We start from the raw sequence: 7206 nt of genomic DNA on the forward strand, positions 1-7206 counted from the left end.
TAGTTTCTAAAAAATACTGGCATGGATGTCATTTGCTGCAATGCCACCCACAACCCTACCAGCTGTTGCAATGATCAGTTAATGACTGAGTTAGTTATTTAAGCCACCTGTTAGTGTGGCTAAAACAATAAAAAAAAAAAAAAGAGAGAAAAGGAAACACAAGCTGGCACAGTGGTATATGCCTATAATCCGAGAGGCTGTGGAGGTTAGGACAGGAGGATCGTAAGTATAAAGCCAGCCTGGAAGAAAGAGATTAAAAAAAAAAAAAAAAATGGAGGGAAAAAAAAGTAACTAAGACCTGGCATGTAGCTCTAGGCTCACTAGACCAATCCCAGTACTACGAAAAACAAACAAACAAACAGCAATACCTGGGCCAGGGCGTAGCTCAGTGGTAGAATGGTAGCACGGATCATCAATGCCTTGAGCCTAATCAAAAGTGTCACACAGATGCACACACACGTAAGAATTCAAATGTGAAGCAGAGAACTTGGTAAAGAATTTAGGAGTCTCTGGGGAGTAGAATCCTGGGAGAAAAGCAATACAGACCTGCTGTCCTATGGTCATTTAGAGACGCTTCTAATGTTCAGCTCCCTGGTGAAGTTTTCATGTTGTCAGTGTCTAAGTTAAGAAGACAACCTAATTCTTCCCTGCACTCGTTCCCATGGTCGAGGCAGGCTTCCGACTGGAAATCTGTGCCTCCAGTAGAGAAACTGGAAAGAGGATAAAGACGTGTTAGGAGGGCCACGGAGATGGCTCAGTAGAATAAGCGCTTGCCTGGCAAGCGCAAGGGCCTGAGTTCAATCCCTGGTTCCATCAAAAAAAAAAAAAAAACCACCTGTCTAAATCTAAACCAAAATGTAAGCCTTAGGCCTAGACCTAGATCTAATAGTAACACACACACACACACACACACACACACACAATAATAATAATAATAATAATAATTTTAAAAAATAAAATAAACCTGGGGAAACTCTAGTCCTACCCCAAGCACTAGACATGGCCATAGGTTTAGCATTGGCACTGATGACAAACATAACCCTAATTATAAATATACATTAACAATAATTCTGGTAGAACCCTAATTTTAGGTCCAGCACTATCCCTAATATGACCTCAGACCTTACTGTAACCCTAACCCTTACCCTAGCCATAACCATGGGAAAACATTAAAACTAACCCTAACTCCTAAGCCAAACAAAGCCCTAACCCTGACACTAGCCCTAGCACTCAACATAAAGCTAACACTAACCCTGACTTTGACCCTAATCCTAACAATAACCTGAATCTGAACATTAACCTAATGGAACCTGAACCCTAGCACCAGCCTTAGACCTAGTATTAATAGTAATTCCTAAACCTAGCCTTGATGGAAACATAACTGTAACGCTAAAATTAATGCTAATTATAACTAGGACCCTAAGCATAAGCCAAGGATAGGCTTAGTCATTGTATAAGCCCTTCCTTAAACTCTTTCATTTGCTATAAACACTAATCCTAGTGGAATCCTGACCATAGTTCTAGCCCAAATCCTAAAACTAGCCTTTGGCCTAGTCCTAGTATTAGTGACAAGCCCAAACCTAACATTAACCCTAAACTTTATTCTGTTGGACACTTGAAATTAACCCTAACCATAACCCTATTGGAACCCTAACCCTAAGACTTCCTGAGCCATAACTCTAACCCTAACACTAACCCTCACCCTAACTTTAGACACAGCCCTAAACCTACCCTAACCTAAGCCCTACACCTAACCTTGCAAGAATGCCAACCTATGCCTAATTGTAAACCTGTTGCAACTTAACAATAAGCTTAAAATTAAGCCTGATCCAAAATTTAATCTTGGGCCAGGAGAGATAGCTCACAGCATAAGTGTCTGCCTGGCAAGTACAAGGTCCTAAATTTGATCTCTGGTCAAAAAAAAAAAAAATTAATCTTAATCTTAACTCTGGGTGAATTACAACCCTAGCTCTAGCCCTAACCCTAAACCTAGAACTCTTTCCCTCATAATAACCCTAAATGTAACCTTGCTACAACCCTAACCCTAAAACTAAACCTATCATAAAACAAACCATAACACTAACTCTGGTTGAATACCATCCCTAGTCCTAGCCAATGACTTCACCTTAGAAATAGAGCTATCTATTAACCTAACTTTAGCCTTAATGCTAACACTAGTAGAACAGTAACTCTAACACTAACTCTAACACTAAGCCTGGTAGAAAATTAGCCCTAGCCCTAGCTCTAAACCTACTCAAGAACCACCACAGGCCTGAACTTTACCATGACAATAAACCTAAGCCTAATCCTAATCCTGACCCTAACATAACCATAGAGGAACCCTAATCTTAATACCAGTAGAAATGTATTGCTACATGTAGCCCAACTCCTAGCACTAGCCCCAGATATAGCCATAATCCTAGACCTAAACCTAACCCAACCTAAACCCTAAGCTTAACCCCAAAAGAACCCTAGTGGGGCCCTTGACCCAGCCATAGACTAGGCATAGGCCAAGCCATAACCCTAACCATAAACCTAACACTAATAATCCTAATCATCATAACCCTGGCAGAACCCTCAACCTAAACCTAACATAACATTAATCCTAATCCTAAAACTGGCTGAATCCTATCCTACTTGAAGCTTTAGCACTACTTGAACTGGGCCCCAACTGTATCCCAAATACTAAACCCTACCTTGATAGAACCTTAACCAAAACCAAACCACAGCACTAAATTGTGAAACCATAGCCCTATTCCTAGCTATTGCCATGGCCCTATCCATATTCCTATCTCTAGTCATATCACTAGATATAAGACTAATCCTACATAACTTTAACTCTAATGCTGGTGGAACCCCAGACCTAGCTCAACTTTTAATGCCAGCCTTATGGCTAACACTCAACCTAACACTAGAGGAACTAAAAGCTAAATCTAGCCCTATCCTTAATCCTAACACTGGACCTGCACTCTTAAACCTAGTGGCACCCTAAAACTGACTCTAACCAATACCCTAAAAGGGGTGGTAAACTAGTGCCAGTTCTAGAGCTAGCTCTAGCCCTAGCCCTAGCATTAGTACTAGGCATAGACCTTGCCCTAGCACCAGGCTTAAACTCAACACTAACCAGTATCCTGGTGGAACCCTAGCCCTAGCCCTATCATAAGCCATAGAACCACACTAAGCCTAACCCTAGTAGACTCCTAACCCTAACTCTAACCCTAAACCTAGGCCTGGGGGAACCCTAACCATAACCCTAAACCAAACCATAGCCCTAACACTGATCCTGGTGCAATCTTCAACCTAATGGTAACCCCAAACATAGCCTTGGCACTGGGCCTAGAAATAACCCTAAACCTAACCCCAATGCTAACTTAAACTCTAATCATAAGCCAAACTCATATTTCTGAACCTTGTATTAACCTTAGTGCTCACAATTACCCTAATCCTAACATGAATCTTAACACTGGTGGAACTCCAGTTGAGCCCTAATACTAGCCCTAGCCATGGTCTAAACTCTCACCTTAGCACTGGTGGAATCCTAACACTAAAACTATACCTAAACTAAACCCAAAACTATCTATAACCGTAATACTAGATGAACCCTAACTCTAGTCCTAGCCCTAGCCCTAGGCCTAAAGTTAACACTAACAACCTCATAAATCCTTAGACTTGACCCTATCCTAAGACCTAGTTCTAGGCCTAGTCCTTACCCTAGCCTTAAACATAACCCTAAACATGGTAGATCTTAGTCCTAGCCCTTCTTCCAATTCTTATCCCTACCCCTAGTGCTAACCCTAAATCTAACCTTAAGCCTGGTAGAAACATGTCCCTATCGCTACCCATTTCCCTAGTACAACTCCTAAGGCCAAACCCTAACCCTAACCTAGCCCTAAACCTAACCCAACATAAACCCTAAACTTAACCCTAAAAGAACTCTAGTGGAATCCTGGACCTGGACATAGACCTAGGCATAGGCCTAGCCATAACCCTAACCATAAGCCTAACTCATGGAAACTTAACAAGACCCCCAAATCATCATAACCCTGGTGGAACCCTCAACCTGAACCTAATAATAACACTAATCCAAACCCTAAAACTGGCCAAATCCTACCCTAAAGCTTTGCCCAACCATAACACAAACACTAAACCTAACACTAATCCCTATCTTGATAGAACCTTAACCAAACCAAACCAGTCCTAAGTTGTGGAACCATAGCCCTATTCTTAGCCCTAGCCCTACTCTTACCCTGATTTTTAACCCTAGACCTACAAAGCTGGAGGCATAACTCTAACCCTAATCCTAACCCTAAACCAATACTAACTCCTAACCTCTAACCTCTAACACTGACCCTAACCCTAAGGTTATGGAATCATAACTCTAAACTAATACTAAACCTAATCTAACCCTAAAGTTTAATCTGACCCTAGCCCTAATTCTTATTTTTAATTAATTAATTTCTAATGTATTTAGTACAGGGTCTCACTACACAGATCTGACTTGCCGTGATTCTCCTGTTTTCAGTATGCCAAGTGCTGGGATTAGCCCTAGTCTTAACCTTGGAACTAGCCCCAGCCCTAGATGTAGCTCTAGCTCTAACACTTGTCAAAAATCAAATCATAACTTTAAGCCTATGCATATCCCAACACCTAACCTTACCCCTACAGTTCTAGCCCTAGCCCTAGTCCTACTTATTCCTACTTTAAACCTACAAAGCTGGTGGCTTAGCCTTTGAATGGACCTAAAGCTACCCCTTACTCAACCATAATCATAGCCATCATAACCATAACCTGAAACTTGAAACCTAACAGAACTTTGACCCTAAATGTAAACATAGTCCTGAACTACGATGGCCCAAACCATGGCCCAAATAGTGTGGCCCAAACCTTAACTTCAATGTAAAACTATCCCTAGCCATAGGTCTTGATTTAGATCTAGACATAACCCTAAATGTAACCCTACCCATAAACCTAACTATAACTTTAACCCTAAACATAACCTTCTCTCTAATTATAATACTAATCATAAACCAAACACTACTCTAAACCTATCCCAGGTAGTAGACATAGCCTTAACCCAAGCCCTATCCCTAATCCTAACCTGAAACCCAACACTAATCCAAAACCTACCCCTGGTAGAAACCTAGTCCTAGTCCTAATCCTAATACTAACCCTAAGCATCGCCCCAACATTAATGTTCAACTTAATACTAAACCTAACACTAACTCTTAACACAAAGCATAACCCTAACTCTAACTCGAAATTGGTGGATCCCTAACCCTAAACCTAACACTTTTAGAATCCCAAGCCTAATGCTCGCCTTAGCCTTCACCTTCATTCTACCCATATCACTAGCCGTATCCCTAACATTATTCCTGAAATTATATGTAACCATAAAACTGACCCTAATTCTAACCCTAACCCTCATGAAACCCTAGGCTTACCCTAACCCTAGCTCTGGATATAGTCTGATCCCTATCCATTGACTAGTCACTAATCCTATTAACCTAACCATAGGAGGGGTGAGTAAATATCCCATAAGAACCACCCTAGCCAGGGTTCAATCCCTGGTCCTGCATGCCACACCAGCCTGGCCCTCAGAGTGTGCTGGGCTGGTGAACGAGGCCAGGCATGGTGGTACATACCTGTAATCCCAGCACTGGGGAGGCTGAAAACAGAAGGATCACTACAAGTCCGAGCTGCATAGTGAGACCCTATACCAAATACATAGATTTAAAAAAGAAGAAAAATAAAATAAATAAATAAAAAAGAAGAAGCACCCTGGCCAAGGTGAGCCAGCTGCCTCTGACCAACTTCTATCTCCTCACAATTTTCCTCAAGGAATAGCCTCACTGTGACCTCCCTCATCATAGTCCCCAGGGAGTGTGATGGCTCTAGGGACCAAGCTGCCCAGGGAGAGGAAAAGAGACTCTACAGAGGGCACAGCTCCTTGGGAAGGAGGATGGGGCAAGCATAGGGGAAGACAGCAGGCAAAAGGAGAAAGGCACAAACCTGAAGTGACGCCACTAGCGAGTAGCAGCTCCTGGGGAAGGGACAGCACCAGGTGACATGGTGTCAAAGGCACCACAACGCAGGTAGTGCAGGAGCAGAGTGGTCTTCAAGCCTGTCACAGGAGAGAGCAGGTTTAAGGGGGCCATGAAGGAAAAAAGCCTAAGTGCTATGTCACAACGGGGCAGAGCAGGTGGGACAGGGTTGCTGCAGTCAGAGGACAGTCACACAGGCTGGAAACACTGGGAGTGAGGATGTGGCTCACCAGACTCCAGGCCACAGGCATCCAAAGCTCAGACAAACGCTGACAGCCTCCTTCCTGAGCCCTGATGACCCTGCTCTCCCTGCAGAAGACTGCAGGCTGCAACCTGGGGCAGCCACGGCAGGCAGCAGGAAGGTGGGCACTGTTCCTCCAGAGACGCTCGGGGCCGCGCTGAACCTCACTTCATCTTCATTTTAAAAACCAGACTCCTCAGTAAGAGATCACTGGGACTCAAGGGACGCCACAAAAATTCAAGTTAAAAAGACACTGAAGCCCTGGGGAGTAAGTGATTTTTCTGTTACCAACAATAAGCTAATGGCAGAGGAGTCAAAACGTCTTCTCCTAATCATGGTGCCTGGGGTCTGCTCGCACACCCGGGGTGGGAGGGCTTTCCGAGAGTCTGAAGGTGAGGGTCTGCTCTCACTGGTCTGGCTTCCCTGGCAGGGGGTGCAGAGACTTGGAGCATAGCGAAGCCATCAGGGGACTCGGTCTGCGCCCAGTGGTTCTGACCTTGTGAGGTTTACCTTTTTCTTCGTCCCAGCCAATGTCTGCTTTTGGGTTTATTCAGAAAGGGACAAGGGGTGGGACCACATCAGCACAGCGCGGTGCATCACGGAGAAATTACTTCCCCGAGCCTCTGAGCAGTTTAACTGCTGCCTCACTAAACTGACTAAAGGCGACCGTTGGAAAGAGTTCGTTCTCAACTCTCCAGCCCCATTGGTCGAGTGGTGTGATGACGTCATAAGGGGCGGGGTGAGGTGTCCTGCGGGGGTGGGGGTGCTCACTCGAGTCAGGTGGAAAACCAGCCAACTGTCATTCCAGGAGTCCCTAAGGGATTCAGACCTCAGGGCTGGAAGGATCAGCCCAGCTCTGGCTTCCGAAAATGTCCCACTGGCAGCTGTGTATAGCTCTGCTGTTTACCGTTAATAAAAATCTGT

Source organism: Octodon degus, unplaced genomic scaffold, assembly GCF_000260255.1.
Source record: "Octodon degus isolate 3935 unplaced genomic scaffold, OctDeg1.0 scaffold00067, whole genome shotgun sequence".
NCBI lineage: Eukaryota > Metazoa > Chordata > Mammalia > Rodentia > Octodontidae > Octodon > Octodon degus.